General features: G+C 36.9%; 8 non-coding genes and 22 pseudogenes across 8 annotated transcripts; all 30 read right to left on the bottom strand.

Annotated features, from left to right (window-relative positions):
* Positions 1–42: 42 nt before the first annotated feature.
* Positions 43–161, bottom strand: LOC145648029 (5S ribosomal RNA; annotated as a pseudogene).
* A 790-nt stretch (positions 162–951) lies between these two features.
* LOC145648028 (5S ribosomal RNA) lies at positions 952–1070 on the bottom strand (annotated as a pseudogene).
* Positions 1071–1860: 790 nt separating this feature from the next.
* LOC145649773 (5S ribosomal RNA) lies at positions 1861–1979 on the bottom strand (annotated as a pseudogene).
* Positions 1980–2769: 790 nt separating this feature from the next.
* LOC145648027 (5S ribosomal RNA) lies at positions 2770–2888 on the bottom strand (annotated as a pseudogene).
* Positions 2889–3678: 790 nt separating this feature from the next.
* LOC145649772 (5S ribosomal RNA) lies at positions 3679–3797 on the bottom strand (annotated as a pseudogene).
* A 790-nt stretch (positions 3798–4587) lies between these two features.
* On the bottom strand, positions 4588–4706 carry LOC145648025 (5S ribosomal RNA; annotated as a pseudogene).
* A 790-nt stretch (positions 4707–5496) lies between these two features.
* Positions 5497–5615, bottom strand: LOC145648024 (5S ribosomal RNA; annotated as a pseudogene).
* A 790-nt stretch (positions 5616–6405) lies between these two features.
* Positions 6406–6524, bottom strand: LOC145648023 (5S ribosomal RNA; annotated as a pseudogene).
* A 352-nt stretch (positions 6525–6876) lies between these two features.
* LOC145649504 (5S ribosomal RNA) lies at positions 6877–6995 on the bottom strand. The gene has a single exon (XR_014116593.1). It is a non-coding gene; the product is annotated as a 5S ribosomal RNA (ribosomal RNA).
* A 790-nt stretch (positions 6996–7785) lies between these two features.
* LOC145643974 (5S ribosomal RNA) lies at positions 7786–7904 on the bottom strand. Its single transcript, XR_014116099.1, has one exon. It is a non-coding gene; the product is annotated as a 5S ribosomal RNA (ribosomal RNA).
* A 789-nt stretch (positions 7905–8693) lies between these two features.
* LOC145649493 (5S ribosomal RNA) lies at positions 8694–8812 on the bottom strand. Its single transcript, XR_014116592.1, has one exon. It is a non-coding gene; the product is annotated as a 5S ribosomal RNA (ribosomal RNA).
* A 790-nt stretch (positions 8813–9602) lies between these two features.
* Positions 9603–9721, bottom strand: LOC145648022 (5S ribosomal RNA; annotated as a pseudogene).
* Positions 9722–10073: 352 nt separating this feature from the next.
* Positions 10074–10192, bottom strand: LOC145649482 (5S ribosomal RNA). The gene has a single exon (XR_014116591.1). It is a non-coding gene; the product is annotated as a 5S ribosomal RNA (ribosomal RNA).
* Positions 10193–10982: 790 nt separating this feature from the next.
* On the bottom strand, positions 10983–11101 carry LOC145648472 (5S ribosomal RNA; annotated as a pseudogene).
* A 790-nt stretch (positions 11102–11891) lies between these two features.
* Positions 11892–12010, bottom strand: LOC145645423 (5S ribosomal RNA). Its single transcript, XR_014116129.1, has one exon. It is a non-coding gene; the product is annotated as a 5S ribosomal RNA (ribosomal RNA).
* Positions 12011–12799: 789 nt separating this feature from the next.
* On the bottom strand, positions 12800–12918 carry LOC145649470 (5S ribosomal RNA). Its single transcript, XR_014116589.1, has one exon. It is a non-coding gene; the product is annotated as a 5S ribosomal RNA (ribosomal RNA).
* A 789-nt stretch (positions 12919–13707) lies between these two features.
* On the bottom strand, positions 13708–13826 carry LOC145647910 (5S ribosomal RNA; annotated as a pseudogene).
* Positions 13827–14615: 789 nt separating this feature from the next.
* LOC145648108 (5S ribosomal RNA) lies at positions 14616–14734 on the bottom strand (annotated as a pseudogene).
* A 789-nt stretch (positions 14735–15523) lies between these two features.
* LOC145649219 (5S ribosomal RNA) lies at positions 15524–15642 on the bottom strand (annotated as a pseudogene).
* Positions 15643–16432: 790 nt separating this feature from the next.
* LOC145648107 (5S ribosomal RNA) lies at positions 16433–16551 on the bottom strand (annotated as a pseudogene).
* Positions 16552–17340: 789 nt separating this feature from the next.
* LOC145649218 (5S ribosomal RNA) lies at positions 17341–17459 on the bottom strand (annotated as a pseudogene).
* Positions 17460–18249: 790 nt separating this feature from the next.
* On the bottom strand, positions 18250–18368 carry LOC145648106 (5S ribosomal RNA; annotated as a pseudogene).
* A 789-nt stretch (positions 18369–19157) lies between these two features.
* On the bottom strand, positions 19158–19276 carry LOC145649217 (5S ribosomal RNA; annotated as a pseudogene).
* Positions 19277–20066: 790 nt separating this feature from the next.
* On the bottom strand, positions 20067–20185 carry LOC145643946 (5S ribosomal RNA). The gene has a single exon (XR_014116096.1). It is a non-coding gene; the product is annotated as a 5S ribosomal RNA (ribosomal RNA).
* Positions 20186–20975: 790 nt separating this feature from the next.
* On the bottom strand, positions 20976–21094 carry LOC145648310 (5S ribosomal RNA; annotated as a pseudogene).
* Positions 21095–21884: 790 nt separating this feature from the next.
* Positions 21885–22003, bottom strand: LOC145648976 (5S ribosomal RNA; annotated as a pseudogene).
* Positions 22004–22792: 789 nt separating this feature from the next.
* LOC145648309 (5S ribosomal RNA) lies at positions 22793–22911 on the bottom strand (annotated as a pseudogene).
* A 790-nt stretch (positions 22912–23701) lies between these two features.
* Positions 23702–23820, bottom strand: LOC145645311 (5S ribosomal RNA). The gene has a single exon (XR_014116126.1). It is a non-coding gene; the product is annotated as a 5S ribosomal RNA (ribosomal RNA).
* A 789-nt stretch (positions 23821–24609) lies between these two features.
* LOC145647177 (5S ribosomal RNA) lies at positions 24610–24728 on the bottom strand (annotated as a pseudogene).
* A 789-nt stretch (positions 24729–25517) lies between these two features.
* Positions 25518–25636, bottom strand: LOC145648307 (5S ribosomal RNA; annotated as a pseudogene).
* Positions 25637–25754: the final 118 nt, after the last annotated feature.

Below are 25754 nucleotides of genomic sequence, written 5' to 3'. Positions count from 1 at the left end.
TGAGCATGTCAGCTTGAAAGTAAATTAAAGTGATGCAAGAAAAGCTTACAGCACCTGGTATTCCTAGGTAGGGTCCCACCTCAATACTATCCAGGCCCAAACTTGCTTAGCTTCCAAGGTCAGATGAGATTGGGCGTTCTCAAGCTGGTGTGGCCGTAAGCCTTAAACACTTACTCAAATTTCCTAATCATAGCAAATATGATCAAAGACCAATCTGACAATTTTTTTTATTAATCCCTGCACTTGACATTCTAGAATGTTATCTTGAATGTAAATTAAATGATGCAATAAAAGCTTACAACATCTGGTATACGGAGGCACTAACAGACAGTTTTTTGATGAATCACTGCACTTCACATTCAGGCATGTGAGTTGGAGAGTAAATGAAAGTGATGCAAAAAAAACGTACAGCATCTGCTATTCCCAGGTGCTAACAGATAGTTTGAGTTAATTATTCACTGCACTTCAAATTTGAACATGATAGCTTGAACATAAATTAAAGGGATGCAATACAATCTTACAGCACCTGCTATTCCCTGGTACTAAAATATTTCTATTTAATCTGTACACTTCACATACAAGCTTGTCAGTTGCAGATTAAAGTAAAGTGATGCAACAAAAACTTACAGCATCTGCTATTCCCAGGTGCTAACAGATAGTTTTTTTAATTAATCACTGCATTTCACATCCTAGCATGTCATCTTGACAGTAAATTAAAGTGATTCAAGAGAAGCTTACAGCATCTCGTAGTCCAAGGTGCTAACAGATAGTTTTTGATGAATCACTGCACTTCACATTCAGGCATGTGAGTTGGAGAGTAAATGAAAGTGATGCAAAAAAAACTTACAGCATCGGCTATTCCCAGGTGCTAACAGATAGATTTTTTTATTAATCACTGCACTTCACATTTGAGCATGTCAGCTTGAAAGTAAATTAAAGTGATGCAAGAAAAGCTTACAGCACCTGGTATTCCTAGGTAGGGTCCCACCTCAATACTATCCAGGCCCAAACTTGCTTAGCTTCCAAGGTCAGATGAGATTGGGCGTTCTCAAGCTGGTGTGGCCGTAAGCCTTAAACACTTACTCAAATTTCCTAATCATAGCAAATATGATCAAAGACCAATCTGACAATTTTTTTTATTAATCCCTGCACTTGACATTCTAGAATGTTATCTTGAATGTAAATTAAATGATGCAATAAAAGCTTACAACATCTGGTATACGGAGGCACTAACAGACAGTTTTTTGATGAATCACTGCACTTCACATTCAGGCATGTGAGTTGGAGAGTAAATGAAAGTGATGCAAAAAAAACGTACAGCATCTGCTATTCCCAGGTGCTAACAGATAGTTTGAGTTAATTATTCACTGCACTTCAAATTTGAACATGATAGCTTGAACATAAATTAAAGGGATGCAATACAATCTTACAGCACCTGCTATTCCCTGGTACTAAAATATTTCTATTTAATCTGTACACTTCACATACAAGCTTGTCAGTTGCAGATTAAAGTAAAGTGATGCAACAAAAACTTACAGCATCTGCTATTCCCAGGTGCTAACAGATAGTTTTTTTAATTAATCACTGCATTTCACATCCTAGCATGTCATCTTGACAGTAAATTAAAGTGATTCAAGAGAAGCTTACAGCATCTCGTAGTCCAAGGTGCTAACAGATAGTTTTTGATGAATCACTGCACTTCACATTCAGGCATGTGAGTTGGAGACTAAATGAAAGTGATGCAAAAAAAACTTACAGCATCGGCTATTCCCAGGTGCTAACAGATAGATTTTTTTATTAATCACTGCACTTCACATTTGAGCATGTCAGCTTGAAAGTAAATTAAAGTGATGCAAGAAAACCTTACAGCACCTGGTATTCCTAGGTAGGGTCCCACCTCAATACTATCCAGGCCCAAACTTGCTTAGCTTCCAAGGTCAGATGAGATTGGGCGTTCTCAAGCTGGTGTGGCCGTAAGCCTTAAACACTTACTCAAATTGCCTAATCATAGCAAATATGATCAAAGACCAATCTGACAATTTTTTTTATTAATCCCTGCACTTGACATTCTAGAATGTTATCTTGAATGTAAATTAAATGATGCAATAAAAGCTTACAACATCTGGTATACGGAGGCACTAACAGACAGTTTTTTGATGAATCACTGCACTTCACATTCAGGCATGTGAGTTGGAGAGTAAATGAAAGTGATGCAAAAAAAACGTACAGCATCTGCTATTCCCAGGTGCTAACAGATAGTTTGAGTTAATTATTCACTGCACTTCAAATTTGAACATGATAGCTTGAACATAAATTAAAGGGATGCAATACAATCTTACAGCACCTGCTATTCCCTGGTACTAAAATATTTCTATTTAATCTGTACACTTCACATACAAGCTTGTCAGTTGCAGATTAAAGTAAAGTGATGCAACAAAAACTTACAGCATCTGCTATTCCTAGGTGCTAACAGATAGTTTTTTTAATTAATCACTGCATTTCACATCCTAGCATGTCATCTTGAGAGTAAATTAAAGTGATTCAAGAGAAGCTTACAGCATCTCGTAGTCCAAGGTGCTAACAGATAGTTTTTGATGAATCACTGCACTTCACATTCAGGCATGTGAGTTGGAGAGTAAATGAAAGTGATGCAAAAAAAACTTACAGCATCGGCTATTCCCAGGTGCTAACAGATAGATTTTTTTATTAATCACTGCACTTCACATTTGAGCATGTCAGCTTGAAAGTAAATTAAAGTGATGCAAGAAAAGCTTACAGCACCTGGTATTCCTAGGTAGGGTCCCACCTCAATACTATCCAGGCCCAAACTTGCTTAGCTTCCAAGGTCAGATGAGATTGGGCGTTCTCAAGCTGGTGTGGCCGTAAGCCTTAAACACTTACTCAAATTTCCTAATCATAGCAAATATGATCAAAGACCAATCTGACAATTTTTTTTATTAATCCCTGCACTTGACATTCTAGAATGTTATCTTGAATGTAAATTAAATGATGCAATAAAAGCTTACAACATCTGGTATACGGAGGCACTAACAGACAGTTTTTTGATGAATCACTGCACTTCACATTCAGGCATGTGAGTTGGAGAGTAAATGAAAGTGATGCAAAAAAAACGTACAGCATCTGCTATTCCCAGGTGCTAACAGATAGTTTGAGTTAATTATTCACTGCACTTCAAATTTGAACATGATAGCTTGAACATAAATTAAAGGGATGCAATACAATCTTACAGCACCTGCTATTCCCTGGTACTAAAATATTTCTATTTAATCTGTACACTTCACATACAAGCTTGTCAGTTGCAGATTAAAGTAAAGTGATGCAACAAAAACTTACAGCATCTGCTATTCCCAGGTGCTAACAGATAGTTTTTTTAATTAATCACTGCATTTCACATCCTAGCATGTCATCTTGACAGTAAATTAAAGTGATTCAAGAGAAGCTTACAGCATCTCGTAGTCCAAGGTGCTAACAGATAGTTTTTGATGAATCACTGCACTTCACATTCAGGCATGTGAGTTGGAGACTAAATGAAAGTGATGCAAAAAAAACTTACAGCATCGGCTATTCCCAGGTGCTAACAGATAGATTTTTTTATTAATCACTGCACTTCACATTTGAGCATGTCAGCTTGAAAGTAAATTAAAGTGATGCAAGAAAACCTTACAGCACCTGGTATTCCTAGGTAGGGTCCCACCTCAATACTATCCAGGCCCAAACTTGCTTAGCTTCCAAGGTCAGATGAGATTGGGCGTTCTCAAGCTGGTGTGGCCGTAAGCCTTAAACACTTACTCAAATTGCCTAATCATAGCAAATATGATCAAAGACCAATCTGACAATTTTTTTTATTAATCCCTGCACTTGACATTCTAGAATGTTATCTTGAATGTAAATTAAATGATGCAATAAAAGCTTACAACATCTGGTATACGGAGGCACTAACAGACAGTTTTTTGATGAATCACTGCACTTCACATTCAGGCATGTGAGTTGGAGAGTAAATGAAAGTGATGCAAAAAAAACGTACAGCATCTGCTATTCCCAGGTGCTAACAGATAGTTTGAGTTAATTATTCACTGCACTTCAAATTTGAACATGATAGCTTGAACATAAATTAAAGGGATGCAATACAATCTTACAGCACCTGCTATTCCCTGGTACTAAAATATTTCTATTTAATCTGTACACTTCACATACAAGCTTGTCAGTTGCAGATTAAAGTAAAGTGATGCAACAAAAACTTACAGCATCTGCTATTCCTAGGTGCTAACAGATAGTTTTTTTAATTAATCACTGCATTTCACATCCTAGCATGTCATCTTGAGAGTAAATTAAAGTGATTCAAGAGAAGCTTACAGCATCTCGTAGTCCAAGGTGCTAACAGATAGTTTTTGATGAATCACTGCACTTCACATTCAGGCATGTGAGTTGGAGAGTAAATGAAAGTGATGCAAAAAAAACTTACAGCATCGGCTATTCCCAGGTGCTAACAGATAGATTTTTTTATTAATCACTGCACTTCACATTTGAGCATGTCAGCTTGAAAGTAAATTAAAGTGATGCAAGAAAAGCTTACAGCACCTGGTATTCCTAGGTAGGGTCCCACCTCAATACTATCCAGGCCCAAACTTGCTTAGCTTCCAAGGTCAGATGAGATTGGGCGTTCTCAAGCTGGTGTGGCCGTAAGCCTTAAACACTTACTCAAATTTCCTAATCATAGCAAATATGATCAAAGACCAATCTGACAATTTTTTTTATTAATCCCTGCACTTGACATTCTAGAATGTTATCTTGAATGTAAATTAAATGATGCAATAAAAGCTTACAACATCTGGTATACGGAGGCACTAACAGACAGTTTTTTGATGAATCACTGCACTTCACATTCAGGCATGTGAGTTGGAGAGTAAATGAAAGTGATGCAAAAAAAACGTACAGCATCTGCTATTCCCAGGTGCTAACAGATAGTTTGAGTTAATTATTCACTGCACTTCAAATTTGAACATGATAGCTTGAACATAAATTAAAGGGATGCAATACAATCTTACAGCACCTGCTATTCCCTGGTACTAAAATATTTCTATTTAATCTGTACACTTCACATACAAGCTTGTCAGTTGCAGATTAAAGTAAAGTGATGCAACAAAAACTTACAGCATCTGCTATTCCCAGGTGCTAACAGATAGTTTTTTTAATTAATCACTGCATTTCACATCCTAGCATGTCATCTTGACAGTAAATTAAAGTGATTCAAGAGAAGCTTACAGCATCTCGTAGTCCAAGGTGCTAACAGATAGTTTTTGATGAATCACTGCACTTCACATTCAGGCATGTGAGTTGGAGAGTAAATGAAAGTGATGCAAAAAAAACTTACAGCATCGGCTATTCCCAGGTGCTAACAGATAGATTTTTTTATTAATCACTGCACTTCACATTTGAGCATGTCAGCTTGAAAGTAAATTAAAGTGATGCAAGAAAAGCTTACAGCACCTGGTATTCCTAGGTAGGGTCCCACCTCAATACTATCCAGGCCCAAACTTGCTTAGCTTCCAAGGTCAGATGAGATTGGGCGTTCTCAAGCTGGTGTGGCCGTAAGCCTTAAACACTTACTCAAATTTCCTAATCATAGCAAATATGATCAAAGACCAATCTGACAATTTTTTTTATTAATCCCTGCACTTGACATTCTAGAATGTTATCTTGAATGTAAATTAAATGATGCAATAAAAGCTTACAACATCTGGTATACGGAGGCACTAACAGACAGTTTTTTGATGAATCACTGCACTTCACATTCAGGCATGTGAGTTGGAGAGTAAATGAAAGTGATGCAAAAAAAACGTACAGCATCTGCTATTCCCAGGTGCTAACAGATAGTTTGAGTTAATTATTCACTGCACTTCAAATTTGAACATGATAGCTTGAACATAAATTAAAGGGATGCAATACAATCTTACAGCACCTGCTATTCCCTGGTACTAAAATATTTCTATTTAATCTGTACACTTCACATACAAGCTTGTCAGTTGCAGATTAAAGTAAAGTGATGCAACAAAAACTTACAGCATCTGCTATTCCCAGGTGCTAACAGATAGTTTTTTTAATTAATCACTGCATTTCACATCCTAGCATGTCATCTTGACAGTAAATTAAAGTGATTCAAGAGAAGCTTACAGCATCTCGTAGTCCAAGGTGCTAACAGATAGTTTTTGATGAATCACTGCACTTCACATTCAGGCATGTGAGTTGGAGAGTAAATGAAAGTGATGCAAAAAAAACTTACAGCATCGGCTATTCCCAGGTGCTAACAGATAGATTTTTTTATTAATCACTGCACTTCACATTTGAGCATGTCAGCTTGAAAGTAAATTAAAGTGATGCAAGAAAAGCTTACAGCACCTGGTATTCCTAGGTAGGGTCCCACCTCAATACTATCCAGGCCCAAACTTGCTTAGCTTCCAAGGTCAGATGAGATTGGGCGTTCTCAAGCTGGTGTGGCCGTAAGCCTTAAACACTTACTCAAATTTCCTAATCATAGCAAATATGATCAAAGACCAATCTGACAATTTTTTTTATTAATCCCTGCACTTGACATTCTAGAATGTTATCTTGAATGTAAATTAAATGATGCAATAAAAGCTTACAACATCTGGTATACGGAGGCACTAACAGACAGTTTTTTGATGAATCACTGCACTTCACATTCAGGCATGTGAGTTGGAGAGTAAATGAAAGTGATGCAAAAAAAACTTACAGCATCGGCTATTCCCAGGTGCTAACAGATAGTTTTTTTTATTAATCACTGCACTTCACATTTGAGCATGTCAGCTTGAAAGTAAATTAAAGTGATGCAAGAAAAGCTTACAGCACCTGGTATTCCTAGGTAGGGTCCCACCTCAGTACTATCCAGGCCCAAACTTGCTTAGCTTCCAAGGTCAGATGAGATTGGGCGTTCTCAAGCTGGTGTGGCCGTAAGCCTTAAACACTTACTCAAATTTCCTAATCATAGCAAATATGATCAAAGACCAATCTGACAATTTTTTTTATTAATCCCTGCACTTGACATTCTAGAATGTTATCTTGAATGTAAATTAAATGATGCAATAAAAGCTTACAACATCTGGTATACGGAGGCACTAACAGACAGTTTTTTGATGAATCACTGCACTTCACATTCAGGCATGTGAGTTGGAGAGTAAATGAAAGTGATGCAAAAAAAACGTACAGCATCTGCTATTCCCAGGTGCTAACAGATAGCTTGAGTTAATTATTCACTGCACTTCAAATTTGAACATGATAGCTTGAACATAAATTAAAGGGATGCAATACAATCTTACAGCACCTGCTATTCCCTGGTACTAAAATATTTCTATTTAATCTGTACACTTCACATACAAGCTTGTCAGTTGCAGATTAAAGTAAAGTGATGCAACAAAAACTTACAGCATCTGCTATTCCCAGGTGCTAACAGATAGTTTTTTTAATTAATCACTGCATTTCACATCCTAGCATGTCATCTTGACAGTAAATTAAAGTGATTCAAGAGAAGTTTACAGCATCTCGTAGTCCAAGGTGCTAACAGATAGTTTTTGATGAATCACTGCACTTCACATTCAGGCATGTGAGTTGGAGAGTAAATGAAAGTGATGTAAAAAAAACTTACAGCATCGGCTATTCCCAGGTGCTAACAGATAGTTTTTTTTATTAATCACTGCACTTCACATTTGAGCATGTCAGCTTGAAAGTAAATTAAAGTGATGCAAGAAAAGCTTACAGCACCTGGTATTCCTAGGTAGGGTCCCACCTCAGTACTATCCAGGCCCAAACTTGCTTAGCTTCCAAGATCAGATGCGATTGGGCGTTCTCAAGTTGGTGTGGCCGTAAGCCTTAAACACTTACTCAAATTTCCTAATCATAGCAAATATGATCAAAGACCAATCTGACAATTTTTTTTATTAATCCCTGCACTTGACATTCTAGAATGTTATCTTGAATGTAAATTAAATGATGCAATAAAAGCTTACAACATCTGGTATACGGAGGCACTAACAGACAGTTTTTTGATGAATCACTGCACTTCACATTCAGGCATGTGAGTTGGAGAGTAAATGAAAGTGATGCAAAAAAAAGTACAGCATCTGCTATTCCCAGGTGCTAACAGATAGTTTGAGTTAATTATTCACTGCACTTCAAATTTGAACATGATAGCTTGAACATAAATTAAAGGGATGCAATACAATCTTACAGCACCTGCTATTCCCTGGTACTAAAATATTTCTATTTAATCTGTACACTTCACATACAAGCTTGTCAGTTGCCGATTAAAGTAAAGTGATGCAACAAAAATTTACAGCATCTGCTATTCCCAGGTGCTAACAGATAGTTTTTTTAATTAATCACTGCATTTCACATCCTAGCATGTCATCTTGACAGTAAATTAAAGTGATTCAAGAGAAGCTTACAGCATCTCGTAGTCCAAGGTGCTAACAGATAGTTTTTGATGAATCACTGCACTTCACATTCAGGCATGTGAGTTGGAGAGTAAATGAAAGTGATGCAAAAAAAAACTTACAGCATCGGCTATTCCCAGGTGCTAACAGATAGTTTTTTTATTAATCACTGCACTTCATATTTGAGCATGTCAGCTTGAAAGTAAATTAAAGTGATGCAAGAAAAGCTTACAGCACCTGGTATTCCTAGGTAGGGTCCCACCTCAGTACTATCCAGGCCCAAACTTGCTTAGCTTCCAAGGTCAGATGAGATTGGGCGTTCTCAAGCTGGTGTGGCCGTAAGCCTTAAACACTTACTCAAATTGCCTAATCATAGCAAATATGATCAAAGACCAATCTGACAATTTTTTTTATTAATCCCTGCACTTGACATTCTAGAATGTTATCTTGAATGTAAATTAAATGATGCAATAAAAGCTTACAACATCTGGTATACGGAGGCACTAACAGACAGTTTTTTGATGAATCACTGCACTTCACATTCAGGCATGTGAGTTGGAGAGTAAATGAAAGTGATGCAAAAAAAACGTACAGCATCTGCTATTCCCAGGTGCTAACAGATAGTTTGAGTTAATTATTCACTGCACTTCAAATTTGAACATGATAGCTTGAACATAAATTAAAGGGATGCAATACAATCTTACAGCACCTGCTATTCCCTGGTACTAAAATATTTCTATTTAATCTGTACACTTCACATACAAGCTTGTCAGTTGCAGATTAAAGTAAAGTGATGCAACAAAAACTTACAGCATCTGCTATTCCCAGGTGCTAACAGATAGTTTTTTTAATTAATCACTGCATTTCACATCCTAGCATGTCATCTTGACAGTAAATTAAAGTGATTCAAGAGAAGCTTACAGCATCTCGTAGTCCAAGGTGCTAACAGATAGTTTTTGATGAATCACTGCACTTCACATTCAGGCATGTGAGTTGGAGAGTAAATGAAAGTGATGCAAAAAAAACTTACAGCATCGGCTATTCCCAGGTGCTAACAGATAGATTTTTTTATTAATCACTGCACTTCACATTTGAGCATGTCAGCTTGAAAGTAAATTAAAGTGATGCAAGAAAAGCTTACAGCACCTGGTATTCCTAGGTAGGGTCCCACCTCAATACTATCCAGGCCCAAACTTGCTTAGCTTCCAAGGTCAGATGAGATTGGGCGTTCTCAAGCTGGTGTGGCCGTAAGCCTTAAACACTTACTCAAATTTCCTAATCATAGCAAATATGATCAAAGACCAATCTGACAATTTTTTTTATTAATCCCTGCACTTGACATTCTAGAATGTTATCTTGAATGTAAATTAAATGATGCAATAAAAGCTTACAACATCTGGTATACGGAGGCACTAACAGACAGTTTTTTGATGAATCACTGCACTTCACATTCAGGCATGTGAGTTGGAGAGTAAATGAAAGTGATGCAAAAAAAACTTACAGCATCGGCTATTCCCAGGTGCTAACAGATAGTTTTTTTTATTAATCACTGCACTTCACATTTGAGCATGTCAGCTTGAAAGTAAATTAAAGTGATGCAAGAAAAGCTTACAGCACCTGGTATTCCTAGGTAGGGTCCCACCTCAGTACTATCCAGGCCCAAACTTGCTTAGCTTCCAAGGTCAGATGAGATTGGGCGTTCTCAAGCTGGTGTGGCCGTAAGCCTTAAACACTTACTCAAATTTCCTAATCATAGCAAATATGATCAAAGACCAATCTGACAATTTTTTTTATTAATCCCTGCACTTGACATTCTAGAATGTTATCTTGAATGTAAATTAAATGATGCAATAAAAGCTTACAACATCTGGTATACGGAGGCACTAACAGACAGTTTTTTGATGAATCACTGCACTTCACATTCAGGCATGTGAGTTGGAGAGTAAATGAAAGTGATGCAAAAAAAACGTACAGCATCTGCTATTCCCAGGTGCTAACAGATAGCTTGAGTTAATTATTCACTGCACTTCAAATTTGAACATGATAGCTTGAACATAAATTAAAGGGATGCAATACAATCTTACAGCACCTGCTATTCCCTGGTACTAAAATATTTCTATTTAATCTGTACACTTCACATACAAGCTTGTCAGTTGCAGATTAAAGTAAAGTGATGCAACAAAAACTTACAGCATCTGCTATTCCCAGGTGCTAACAGATAGTTTTTTTAATTAATCACTGCATTTCACATCCTAGCATGTCATCTTGACAGTAAATTAAAGTGATTCAAGAGAAGCTTACAGCATCTCGTAGTCCAAGGTGCTAACAGATAGTTTTTGATGAATCAAAGCACTTCACATTCAGGCATGTGAGTTGGAGAGTAAATGAAAGTGATGCAAAAAAAACTTACAGCATCGGCTATTCCCAGGTGCTAACAGATAGTTTTTTTTATTAATCACTGCACTTCACATTTGAGCATGTCAGCTTGAAAGTAAATTAAAGTGATGCAAGAAAAGCTTACAGCACCTGGTATTCCTAGGTAGAGTCCCACCTCAGTACTATCCAGGCCCAAACTTGCTTAGCTTCCAAGGTCAGATGATATTGGGTGTTCTCAAGCTGGTGTGGCCGTAAGCCTTAAGCACTTACTCAAATTGCCTAATCATACCAAATATGATCAAAGACCAATCTGACAATTTTTTTTATTAATCCCTGCACTTGACATTCTAGAATGTTATCTTGAATGTAAATTAAATGATGCAATAAAAGCTTACAACATCTGGTATACGGAGGCACTAACAGACAGTTTTTTGATGAATCACTGCACTTCACATTCAGGCATGTGAGTTGGAGAGTAAATGAAAGTGATGCAAAAAAAACGTACAGCATCTGCTATTCCCAGGTGCTAACAGATAGTTTGAGTTAATTATTCACTGCACTTCAAATTTGAACATGATAGCTTGAACATAAATTAAAGGGATGCAATACAATCTTACAGCACCTGCTATTCCCTGGTACTAAAATATTTCTATTTAATCTGTACACTTCACATACAAGCTTGTCAGTTGCAGATTAAAGTAAAGTGATGCAACAAAAACTTACAGCATCTGCTATTCCCAGGTGCTAACAGATAGTTTTTTTAATTAATCACTGCATTTCACATCCTAGCATGTCATCTTGACAGTAAATTAAAGTGATTCAAGAGAAGCTTACAGCATCTCGTAGTCCAAGGTGCTAACAGATAGTTTTTGATGAATCACTGCACTTCACATTCAGGCATGTGAGTTGGAGAGTAAATGAAAGTGATGCAAAAAAAACTTACAGCATCTGCTATTCCCAGGTGCTAACAGACAGTTTTTTTTATTAATCACTGCACTTCACATTTGAGCATGTCAGCTTGAAAGTAAATTAAAGTGATGCAAGAAAAGCTTACAGCACCTGGTATTCCTAGGTAGAGTCCCACCTCAGTACTATCCAGGCCCAAACTTGCTTAGCTTCCAAGGTCAGATGAGATTGGGCGTTCTCAAGCTGGTGTGGCCGTAAGCCTTAAACACTTACTCAAATGGCCTAATCATAGCAAATATGATCAAAGACCAATCTGACAATTTTTTTTATTAATCCCTGCACTTGACATTCTAGAATGTTATCTTGAATGTAAATTAAATGATGCAATAAAAGCTTACAACATCTGGTATACGGAGGCACTAACAGACAGTTTTTTGATGAATCACTGCACTTCACATTCAGGCATGTGAGTTGGAGAGTAAATGAAAGTCATGCAAAAAAAACTTACAGCATCTGCTATTCCCAGGTGCTAACAGATAGTTTGAGTTAATTATTCACTGCACTTCAAATTTGAACATGATAGCTTGAACATAAATTAAAGGGATGCAATACAATCTTACAGCACCTGCTATTCCCTGGTACTAAAATATTTCTATTTAATCTGTACACTTCACATACAAGCTTGTCAGTTGCAGATTAAAGTAAAGTGATGCAACAAAAACTTACAGCATCTGCTATTCCCAGGTGCTAACAGATAGTTTTTTTAATTAATCACTGCATTTCACATCCTAGCATGTCATCTTGACAGTAAATTAAAGTGATTCAAGAGAAGCTTACAGCATCTCGTAGTACAAGGTGCTAACAGATAGTTTTTGATGAATCACTGCACTTCACATTCAGGCATGTGAGTTGGAGAGTAAATGAAAGTGATGCAAAAAAAACTTACAGCATCGGCTATTCCCAGGTGCTAACAGATAGTTTTTTTATTAATCACTGCACTTCACATTTGAGCATGTCAGCTTGAAAGTAAATTAAAGTGATGCAAGAAAAGCTTACAGCACCTGGTATTCCTAGGTAGGGTCCCACCTCAGTACTATCCAGGCCCAAACTTGCTTAGCTTCCAAGGTCAGATGAGATTGGGCGTTCTCAAGCTGGTGTGGCCGTAAGCCTTAAACACTTACTCAAATTGCCTAATCATAGCAAATATGATCAAAGACCAATCTGACAATTTTTTTTATTAATCCCTGCACTTGACATTCTAGAATGTTATCTTGAATGTATATTAAATGATGCAATAAAAGCTTACAACATCTGGTATACGGAGGCACTAACAGACAGTTTTTTGATGAATCACTGCACTTCACATTCAGGCATGTGAGTTGGAGAGTAAATGAAAGTGATGCAAAAAAAAGTACAGCATCTGCTATTCCCAGGTGCTAACAGATAGTTTGAGTTAATTATTCACTGCACTTCAAATTTGAACATGATAGCTTGAACATAAATTAAAGGGATGCAATACAATCTTACAGCACCTGCTATTCCCTGGTACTAAAATATTTCTATTTAATCTGTACACTTCACATACAAGCTTGTCAGTTGCAGATTAAAGTAAAGTGATGCAACAAAAACTTACAGCATCTGCTATTCCCAGGTGCTAACAGATAGTTTTTTTAATTAATCACTGCATTTCACATCCTAGCATGTCATCTTGACAGTAAATTAAAGTGATTCAAGAGAAGCTTACAGCATCTCGTAGTCCAAGGTGCTAACAGATAGTTTTTGATGAATCAAAGCACTTCACATTCAGGCATGTGAGTTGGAGAGTAAATGAAAGTGATGCAAAAAAAACTTACAGCATCGGCTATTCCCAGGTGCTAAAAGATAGTTTTTTTTATTAATCACTGCACTTCACATTTGAGCATGTCAGCTTGAAAGTAAATTAAAGTGATGCAAGAAAAGCTTACAGCACCTGGTATTCCTAGGTAGGGTCCCACCTCAGTACTATCCAGGCCCAAACTTGCTTAGCTTCCAAGGTCAGATGAGTTTGGGCGTTCTCAAGCTGGTGTGGCCGTAAGCCTTAAACACTTACTCAAATTGCCTAATCATAGCAAATATGATCAAAGACCAATCTGACAATTTTTTTTATTAATCCCTGCACTTGACATTCTAGAATGTTATCTTGAATGTAAATTAAATGATGCAATAAAAGCTTACAACATCTGGTATACGGAGGCACTAACAGACAGTTTTTTGATGAATCACTGCACTTCACATTCAGGCATGTGAGTTGGAGAGTAAATGAAAGTGATGCAAAAAAAAGTACAGCATCTGCTATTCCCAGGTGCTAACAGATAGTTTGAGTTAATTATTCACTGCACTTCAAATTTGAACATGATAGCTTGAACATAAATTAAAGGGATGCAATACAATCTTACAGCACCTGCTATTCCCTGGTACTAAAATATTTCTATTTAATCTGTACACTTCACATACAAGCTTGTCAGTTGCAGATTAAAGTAAAGTGATGCAACAAAAACTTACAGCATCTGCTATTCCCAGGTGCTAACAGATAGTTTTTTTAATTAATCACTGCATTACACATCCTAGCATGTCATCTTGACAGTAAATTAAAGTGATTCAAGAGAAGCTTACAGCATCTCGTAGTCCAAGGTGCTAACAGATAGTTTTTGATGAATCACTGCACTTCACATTCAGGCATGTGAGTTGGAGAGTAAATGAAAGTGATGCCAAAAAAACTTACAGCATCTGCTATTCCCAGGTGCTAACAGATAGTTTTTTTTATTAATCACTGCACTTCACATTTGAGCATGTCAGCTTGAAAGTAAATTAAAGTGATGCAAGAAAAGCTTACAGCACCTGGTATTCCTAGGTAGGGTCCCACCTCAGTACTATCCAGACCCAAACTTGCTTAGCTTCCAAGGTCAGATGAGATTGGGCGTTCTCAAGCTGGTGTGGCCGTAAGCCTTAAACACTTACTCAAATTGCCTAATCATAGCAAATATGATCAAAGACCAATCTGACAATTTTTTTTATTAATCCCTGCACTTGACATTCTAGAATGTTATCTTGAATGTAAATTAAATGATGCAATAAAAGCTTACAACATCTGGTATACGGAGGCACTAACAGACAGTTTTTTGATGAATCACTGCACTTCACATTCAGGCATGTGAGTTGGAGAGTAAATGAAAGTGATGCAAAAAAAAGTACAGCATCTGCTATTCCCAGGTGCTAACAGATAGTTTGAGTTAATTATTCACTGCACTTCAAATTTGAACATGATAGCTTGAACATAAATTAAAGGGATGCAATACAATCTTACAGCACCTGCTATTCCCTGGTACTAAAATATTTCTATTTAATCTGTACACTTCACATACAAGCTTGTCAGTTGCAGATTAAAGTAAAGTGATGCAACAAAAACTTACAGCATCTGCTATTCCCAGGTGCTAACAGATAGTTTTTTTAATTAATCACTGCATTTCACATCCTAGCATGTCATCTTGACAGTAAATTAAAGTGATTCAAGAGAATCTTACAGCATCTCGTAGTCCAAGGTGCTAACAGATAGTTTTTGATGAATCACTGCACTTCACATTCAGGCATGTGAGTTGGAGAGTAAATGAAAGTGATGTAAAAAAAACTTACAGCATCGGCTATTCCCAGGTGCTAACAGATAGTTTTTTTTATTAATCACTGCACTTCACATTTGAGCATGTCAGCTTGAAAGTAAATTAAAGTGATGCAAGAAAAGCTTACAGCACCTGGTATTCCTAGGTAGGGTCCCACCTCAGTACTATCCAGGCCCAAACTTGCTTAGCTTCCAAGGTCAGATGCGATTGGGCCTTCTCAAGTTGGTGTGGCCGTAAGCCTTAAACACTTACTCAAATTTCCTAATCATAGCAAATATGATCAAAGACCAATCTGACAATTTTTTTTATTAATCCCTGCACTTGACATTCTAGAATGTTATCTTGAATGTAAATTAAATGATGCAATAAAAGCTTACAACATCTGGTATACGGAGGCACTAACAGACAGTTTTTTGATGAATCACTGCACTTCACATTCAGGCATGTGAGTTGGAGAGTAAATGAAAGTGATGCAAAAAAAACGTTCAGCATCTGCTATTCCCATGTGCTAACAGATAGTTTGAGTTAATTATTCACTGCACTTCAAATTTGAACATGATAGCTTGAACATAAATTAAAGGGATGCAATACAATCTTACAGCACCTGCTATTCCCTGGTACTAAAATATTTCTATTTAATCTGTACACTTCACATACAAGCTTGTCAGTTGCAGATTAAAGTAAAGTGATGCAACAAAAACTTACAGCATCTGCTATTCCCAGGTGCTGACAGATAGTTTTTTTAATTAATCACTGCATTTCACATCCTAGCATGTCATCTTTACAGTAAATTAAAGTGATTCAAGAGAAGCTTACAGCATCTCGTAGTCCAAGGTGCTAACAGATAGTTTTTGATGAATCACTGCACTTCACATTCAGGCATGTGAGTTGGAGAGTAAATGAAAGTGATGCCAAAAAAACTTACAGCATCTGCTATTCCCAGGTGCTAACAGATAGTTTTTTTTATTAATCACTGCACTTCACATTTGAGCATGTCAGCTTGAAAGTAAATTAAAGTGATGCAAGAAAAGCTTACAGCACCTGGTATTCCTAGGTAGGGTCCCACCTCAGTACTATCCAGACCCAAACTTGCTTAGCTTCCAAGGTCAGATGAGATTGGGCGTTCTCAAGCTGGTGTGGCCGTAAGCCTTAAACACTTACTCAAATTGCCTAATCATAGCAAATATGATCAAAGACCAATCTGACAATTTTTTTTATTAATCCCTGCACTTGACATTCTAGAATGTTATCTTGAATGTAAATTAAATGATGCAATAAAAGCTTACAACATCTGGTATACGGAGGCACTAACAGACAGTTTTTTGATGAATCACTGCACTTCACATTCAGGCATGTGAGTTGGAGAGTAAATGAAAGTGATGCAAAAAAAAGTACAGCATCTGCTATTCCCAGGTGCTAACAGATAGTTTGAGTTAATTATTCACTGCACTTCAAATTTGAACATGATAGCTTGAACATAAATTAAAGGGATGCAATACAATCTTACAGCACCTGCTATTCCCTGGTACTAAAATATTTCTATTTAATCTGTACACTTCACATACAAGCTTGTCAGTTGCAGATTAAAGTAAAGTGATGCAACAAAAACTTACAGCATCTGCTATTCCCAGGTGCTAACAGATAGTTTTTTTAATTAATCACTGCATTTCACATCCTAGCATGTCATCTTGACAGTAAATTAAAGTGATTCAAGAGAATCTTACAGCATCTCGTAGTCCAAGGTGCTAACAGATAGTTTTTGATGAATCACTGCACTTCACATTCAGGCATGTGAGTTGGAGAGTAAATGAAAGTGATGTAAAAAAAACTTACAGCATCGGCTATTCCCAGGTGCTAACAGATAGTTTTTTTTATTAATCACTGCACTTCACATTTGAGCATGTCAGCTTGAAAGTAAATTAAAGTGATGCAAGAAAAGCTTACAGCACCTGGTATTCCTAGGTAGGGTCCCACCTCAGTACTATCCAGGCCCAAACTTGCTTAGCTTCCAAGGTCAGATGCGATTGGGCCTTCTCAAGTTGGTGTGGCCGTAAGCCTTAAACACTTACTCAAATTTCCTAATCATAGCAAATATGATCAAAGACCAATCTGACAATTTTTTTTATTAATCCCTGCACTTGACATTCTAGAATGTTATCTTGAATGTAAATTAAATGATGCAATAAAAGCTTACAACATCTGGTATACGGAGGCACTAACAGACAGTTTTTTGATGAATCACTGCACTTCACATTCAGGCATGTGAGTTGGAGAGTAAATGAAAGTGATGCAAAAAAAACGTTCAGCATCTGCTATTCCCATGTGCTAACAGATAGTTTGAGTTAATTATTCACTGCACTTCAAATTTGAACATGATAGCTTGAACATAAATTAAAGGGATGCAATACAATCTTACAGCACCTGCTATTCCCTGGTACTAAAATATTTCTATTTAATCTGTACACTTCACATACAAGCTTGTCAGTTGCAGATTAAAGTAAAGTGATGCAACAAAAACTTACAGCATCTGCTATTCCCAGGTGCTAACAGATAGTTTTTTTAATTAATCACTGCATTTCACATCCTAGCATGTCATCTTTACAGTAAATTAAAGTGATTCAAGAGAAGCTTACAGCATCTCGTAGTCCAAGGTGCTAACAGATAGTTTTTGATGAATCACTGCACTTCACATTCAGGCATGTGAGTTGGAGAGTAAATGAAAGTGATGCCAAAAAAACTTACAGCATCTGCTATTCCCAGGTGCTAACAGATAGTTTTTTTTATTAATCACTGCACTTCACATTTGAGCATGTCAGCTTGAAAGTAAATTAAAGTGATGCAAGAAAAGCTTACAGCACCTGGTATTCCTAGGTAGGGTCCCACCTCAGTACTATCCAGACCCAAACTTGCTTAGCTTCCAAGGTCAGATGAGATTGGGCGTTCTCAAGCTGGTGTGGCCGTAAGCCTTAAACACTTACTCAAATTGCCTAATCATAGCAAATATGATCAAAGACCAATCTGACAATTTTTTTTATTAATCCCTGCACTTGACATTCTAGAATGTTATCTTGAATGTAAATTAAATGATGCAATAAAAGCTTACAACATCTGGTATACGGAGGCACTAACAGACAGTTTTTTGATGAATCACTGCACTTCACATTCAGGCATGTGAGTTGGAGAGTAAATGAAAGTGATGCAAAAAAAAGTACAGCATCTGCTATTCCCAGGTGCTAACAGATAGTTTGAGTTAATTATTCACTGCACTTCAAATTTGAACATGATAGCTTGAGCATAAATTAAAGGGATGCAATACAATCTTACAGCACCTGCTATTCCCTGGTACTAAAATATTTCTATTTAATCTGTACACTTCACATACAAGCTTGTCAGTTGCAGATTAAAGTAAAGTGATGCAACAAAAACTTACAGCATCTGCTATTCCCAGGTGCTAACAGATAGTTTTTTTAATTAATCACTGCATTTCACATCCTAGCATGTCATCTTGACAGTAAATTAAAGTGATTCAAGAGAAGCTTACAGCATCTCGTAGTCCAAGGTGCTAACAGATAGTTTTTGATGAATCACTGCACTTCACATTCAGGCATGTGAGTTGGAGAGTAAATGAAAGTGATGTAAAAAAAACTTACAGCATCGGCTATTCCCAGGTGCTAACAGATAGTTTTTTTTATTAATCACTGCACTTCACATTTGAGCATGTCAGCTTGAAAGTAAATTAAAGTGATGCAAGAAAAGCTTACAGCACCTGGTATTCCTAGGTAGGGTCCCACCTCAGTACTATCCAGGCCCAAACTTGCTTAGCTTCCAAGGTCAGATGCGATTGGGCCTTCTCAAGTTGGTGTGGCCGTAAGCCTTAAACACTTTCTCAAATTTCCTAATCATAGCAAATATGATCAAAGACCAATCTGACAATTTTTTTTATTAATCCCTGCACTTGACATTCTAGAATGTTATCTTGAATGTAAATTAAATGATGCAATAAAAGCTTACAACATCTGGTATACGGAGGCACTAACAGACAGTTTTTTGATGAATCACTGCACTTCACATTCAGGCATGTGAGTTGGAGAGTAAATGAAAGTGATGCAAAAAAAACGTACAGCATCTGCTATTCCCAGGTGCTAACAGATAGTTTGAGTTAATTATTCACTGCACTTCAAATTTGAACATGATAGCTTGAACATAAATTAAAGGGATGCAATACAATCTTACAGCACCTGCTATTCCCTGGTACTAAAATATTTCTATTTAATCTGTACACTTCACATACAAGCTTGTCAGTTGCAGATTAAAGTAAAGTGATGCAACAAAAACTTACAGCATCTGCTATTCCCAGGTGCTAACAGATAGTTTTTTTAATTAATCACTGCATTTCACATCCTAGCATGTCATCTTGACAGTAAATTAAAGTGATTCAAGAGAAGCTTACAGCATCTCGTAGTCCAAGGTGCTAACAGATAGTTTTTGATGAATCACTGCACTTCACATTCAGGCATGTGAGTTGGAGAGTAAATGAAAGTGATGCAAAAAAAACTTACAGCATCGGCTATTCCCAGGTGCTAACAGATAGTTTTTTTTATTAATCACTGCACTTCACATTTGAGCATGTCAGCTTGAAAGTAAATTAAAGTGATGCAATAAAAGCTTACAGCACCTGGTATTCCTAGGTAGGGTCCCACCTCAGTACTATCCAGGCCCAAACTTGCTTAGCTTCCAAGGTCAGATGCGATTGGGCGTTCTCAAGTTGGTGTGGCCGTAAGCCTTAAACACTTACTCAAATTTCCTAATCATAGCAAATATGATCAAAGACCAATCTGACAATTTTTTTTATTAATCCCTGCACTTGACATTCTAGAATGTTATCTTGAATGTAAATTAAATGATACAATAAAAGCTTACAACATCTGGTATACGGAGGCACTAACAGACAGTTTTTTGATGAATCACTGCACTTCACATTCAGGCATGTGAGTTGGAGAGTGAATGAAAGTGATGCAAAAAAAACGTACAGCATCTGCTATTCCCAGGTGCTAACAGATAGTTTGAGTTAATTATTCACTGCACTTCAAATTTGAACATGATAGCTTGAACATAAATTAAAGGGATGCAATACAATCTTACAGCACCTGCTATTCCCTGGTACTAAAATATTTCTATTTAATCTGTACACTTCACATACAAGCTTGTCAGTTGCAGATTAAAGTAAAGTGATGCAACAAAAACTTACAGCATCTGCTATTCCCAGGTGCTAACAGATAGTTTTTTTAATTAATCACTGCATTTCACATCCTAGCATGTCATCTTGACAGTAAATTAAAGTGATTCAAGAGAAGCTTACAGCATCTCGTAGTCCAAGGTGCTAACAGATAGTTTTTGATGAATCACTGCACTTCACATTCAGGCATGTGAGTTGGAGAGTAAATGAAAGTGATGCAAAAAAAACTTACAGCATCGGCTATTCCCAGGTGCTAACAGATAGTTTTTTTTATTAATCACTGCACTTCACATTTGAGCATGTCAGCTTGAAAGTAAATTAAAGTGATGCAAGAAAAGCTTACAGCACCTGGTATTCCTAGGTAGGGTCCCACCTCAGTACTATCCAGGCCCAAACTTGCTTAGCTTCCAAGGTCAGATGAGATTGAGCGTTCTCAAGCTGGTGTGGCCATAAGCCTTAAACACTTACTCAAATTTCCTAATCATAGCAAATATGATCAAAGACCAATCTGACAATTTTTTTTATTAATCCCTGCACTTGACATTCTAGAATGTTATCTTGAATGTAAATTAAATGATGCAATAAAAGCTTACAACATCTGGTATACGGAGGCACTAACAGACAGTTTTTTGATGAATCACTGCACTTCACATTCAGGCATGTGAGTTGGAGAGTAAATGAAAGTGATGCAAAAAAAACGTACAGCATCTGCTATTCCCAGGTGCTAACAGATAGTTTGAGTTAATTATTCACTGCACTTCAAATTTGAACATGATAGCTTGAACATAAATTAAAGGGATGCAATACAATCTTACAGCACCTGCTATTCCCTGGTACTAAAATATTTCTATTTAATCTGTACACTTCACATACAAGCTTGTCAGTTGCAGATTAAAGTAAAGTGATGCAACAAAAACTTACAGCATCTGCTATTCCCAGGTGCTAACAGATAGTTTTTTTAATTAATCACTGCATTTCACATCCTAGCATGTCATCTTGACAGTAAATTAAAGTGATTCAAGAGAAGCTTACAGCATCTCGTAGTCCAAGGTGCTAACAGATAGTTTTTGATGAATCACTGCACTTCACATTCAGGCATGTGAGTTGGAGAGTAAATGAAAGTGATGCAAAAAAAACTTACAGCATCTGCTATTCCCAGGTGCTAACAGACAGTTTTTTTTATTAATCACTGCACTTCACATTTGAGCATGTCAGCTTGAAAGTAAATTAAAGTGATGCAAGAAAAGCTTACAGCACCTGGTATTCCTAGGTAGAGTCCCACCTCAGTACTATCCAGGCCCAAACTTGCTTAGCTTCCAAGGTCAGATGAGAGTGGGCGTTCTCAAGCTGGTGTGGCCGTAAGCCTTAAACACTTACTCAAATTGCCTAATCATAGCAAATATGATCAAAGACCAATCTGACAATTTTTTTTATTAATCCCTGCACTTGACATTCTAGAATGTTATCTTGAATGTAAATTAAATGATGCAATAAAAGCTTACAACATCTGGTATACGGAGGCACTAACAGACAGTTTTTTGATGAATCACTGCACTTCACATTCAGGCATGTGAGTTGGAGAGTAAATGAAAGTGATGCAAAAAAAAGTACAGCATCTGCTATTCCCAGGTGCTAACAGATAGTTTGAGTTAATTATTCACTGCACTTCAAATTTGAACATGATAGCTTGAACATAAATTAAAGGGATGCAATACAATCTTACAGCACCTGCTATTCCCTGGTACTAAAATATTTCTATTTAATCTGTACACTTCACATACAAGCTTGTCAGTTGCAGATTAAAGTAAAGTGATGCAACAAAAACTTACAGCATCTGCTATTCCCAGGTGCTAACAGATAGTTTTTTTAATTAATCACTGCATTTCACATCCTAGCATGTCATCTTGACAGTAAATTAAAGTGATTCAAGAGAAGCTTACAGCATCTTGTAGTCCAAGGTGCTAACAGATAGTTTTTGATGAATCACTGCACTTCACATTCAGGCATGTGAGTTGGAGAGTAAATGAAAGTGATGCAAAAAAAACTTACAGCATCGGCTATTCCCAGGTGCTAACAGATAGTTTTTTTTATTAATCACTGCACTTCACATTTGAGCATGTCAGCTTGAAAGTAAATTAAAGTGATGCAAGAAAAGCTTACAGCACCTGGTATTCCTAGGTAGGGTCCCACCTCAGTACTATCCAGGCCCAAACTTGCTTAGCTTCCAAGGTCAGATGAGATTGAGCGTTCTCAAGCTGGTGTGGCCATAAGCCTTAAACACTTACTCAAATTTCCTAATCATAGCAAATATGATCAAAGACCAATCTGACAATTTTTTTTATTAATCCCTGCACTTGACATTCTAGAATGTTATCTTGAATGTAAATTAAATGATGCAATAAAAGCTTACAACATCTGGTATACGGAGGCACTAACAGACAGTTTTTTGATGAATCACTGCACTTCACATTCAGGCATGTGAGTTGGAGAGTAAATGAAAGTGATGCAAAAAAAACGTACAGCATCTGCTATTCCCAGGTGCTAACAGATAGTTTGAGTTAATTATTCACTGCACTTCAAATTTGAACATGATAGCTTGAACATAAATTAAAGGGATGCAATACAATCTTACAGCACCTGCTATTCCCTGGTACTAAAATATTTCTATTTAATCTGTACACTTCACATACAAGCTTGTCAGTTGCAGATTAAAGTAAAGTGATGCAACAAAAACTTACAGCATCTGCTATTCCCAGGTGCTAACAGATAGTTTTTTTAATTAATCACTGCATTTCACATCCTAGCATGTCATCTTGACAGTAAATTAAAGTGATTCAAGAGAAGCTTACAGCATCTCGTAGTCCAAGGTGCTAACAGATAGTTTTTGATGAATCACTGCACTTCACATTCAGGCATGTGAGTTGGAGAGTAAATGAAAGTGATGCAAAAAAAACTTACAGCATCTGCTATTCCCAGGTGCTAACAGACAGTTTTTTTTATTAATCACTGCACTTCACATTTGAGCATGTCAGCTTGAAAGTAAATTAAAGTGATGCAAGAAAAGCTTACAGCACCTGGTATTCCTAGGTAGAGTCCCACCTCAGTACTATCCAGGCCCAAACTTGCTTAGCTTCCAAGGTCAGATGAGATTGGGCGTTCTCAAGCTGGTGTGGCCGTAAGCCTTAAACACTTACTCAAATTGCCTAATCATAGCAAATATGATCAAAGACCAATCTGACAATTTTTTTTATTAATCCCTGCACTTGACATTCTAGAATGTTATCTTGAATGTAAATTAAATGATGCAATAAAAGCTTACAACATCTGGTATACGGAGGCACTAACAGACAGTTTTTTGATGAATCACTGCACTTCACATTCAGGCATGTGAGTTGGAGAGTAAATGAAAGTGATGCAAAAAAAAGTACAGCATCTGCTATTCCCAGGTGCTAACAGATAGTTTGAGTTAATTATTCACTGCACTTCAAATTTGAACATGATAGCTTGAACATAAATTAAAGGGATGCAATACAATCTTACAGCACCTGCTATTCCCTGGTACTAAAATATTTCTATTTAATCTGTACACTTCACATACAAGCTTGTCAGTTGCAGATTAAAGTAAAGTGATGCAACAAAAACTTACAGCATCTGCTATTCCCAGGTGCTAACAGATAGTTTTTTTAATTAATCACTGCATTTCACATCCTAGCATGTCATCTTGACAGTAAATTAAAGTGATTCAAGAGAAGCTTACAGCATCTCGTAGTCCAAGGTGCTAACAGATAGTTTTTGATGAATCACTGCACTTCACATTCAGGCATGTGAGTTGGAGAGTAAATGAAAGTGATGCAAAAAAAACTTACAGCATCTGCTATTCCCAGGTGCTAACAGACAGTTTTTTTTATTAATCACTGCACTTCACATTTGAGCATGTCAGCTTGAAAGTAAATTAAAGTGATGCAAGAAAAGCTTACAGCACCTGGTATTCCTAGGTAGAGTCCCACCTCAGTACTATCCAGGCCCAAACTTGCTTAGCTTCCAAGGTCAGATGAGATTGGGCATTCTCAAGCTGGTGTGGCCGTAAGCCTTAAACACTTACTCAAATTGCCTAATCATAGCAAATATGATCAAAGACCAATCTGACAATTTTTTTTATTAATCCCTGCACTTGACATTCTAGAATGTTATCTTGAATGTAAATTAAATGATGCAATAAAAGCTTACAACATCTGGTATACGGAGGCACTAACAGACAGTTTTTTGATGAATCACTGCACTTCACATTCAGGCATGTGAGTTGGAGAGTAAATGAAAGTGATGCAAAAAAAAGTACAGCATCTGCTATTCCCAGGTGCTAACAGATAGTTTGAGTTAATTATTCACTGCACTTCAAATTTGAACATGATAGCTTGAACATAAATTAAAGGGATGCAATACAATCTTACAGCACCTGCTATTCCCTGGTACTAAAATATTTCTATTTAATCTGTACACTTCACATACAAGCTTGTCAGTTGCAGATTAAAGTAAAGTGATGCAACAAAAACTTACAGCATCTGCTATTCCCAGGTGCTAACAGATAGTTTTTTTAATTAATCACTGCATTTCACATCCTAGCATGTCATCTTGACAGTAAATTAAAGTGATTCAAGAGAAGCTTACAGCATCTCGTAGTCCAAGGTGCTAACAGATAGTTTTTGATGAATCACTGCACTTCACATTCAGGCATGTGAGTTGGAGAGTAAATGAAAGTGATGCAAAAAAAACTTACAGCATCGGCTATTCCCAGGTGCTAACAGATAGTTTTTTTTATTAATCACTGCACTTCACATTTGAGCATGTCAGCTTGAAAGTAAATTAAAGTGATGCAAGAAAAGCTTACAGCACCTGGTATTCCTAGGTAGGGTCCCACCTCAGTACTATCCAGGCCCAAACTTGCTTAGCTTCCAAGGTCAGATGAGATTGAGCGTTCTCAAGCTGGTGTGGCCATAAGCCTTAAACACTTACTCAAATTTCCTAATCATAGCAAATATGATCAAAGACCAATCTGACAATTTTTTTTATTAATCCCTGCACTTGACATTCTAGAATGTTATCTTGAATGTAAATTAA

Source organism: Electrophorus electricus, chromosome 13 (assembly GCF_041902795.1).
Source record: "Electrophorus electricus isolate QZ-2024a chromosome 13, ASM4190279v1, whole genome shotgun sequence".
In the NCBI taxonomy this organism is placed as follows: domain Eukaryota; kingdom Metazoa; phylum Chordata; class Actinopteri; order Gymnotiformes; family Gymnotidae; genus Electrophorus; species Electrophorus electricus.
The sequence above is the reverse complement of the archived record's forward strand: the minus strand, read 5'-3'. Positions and strand labels throughout refer to the sequence as shown.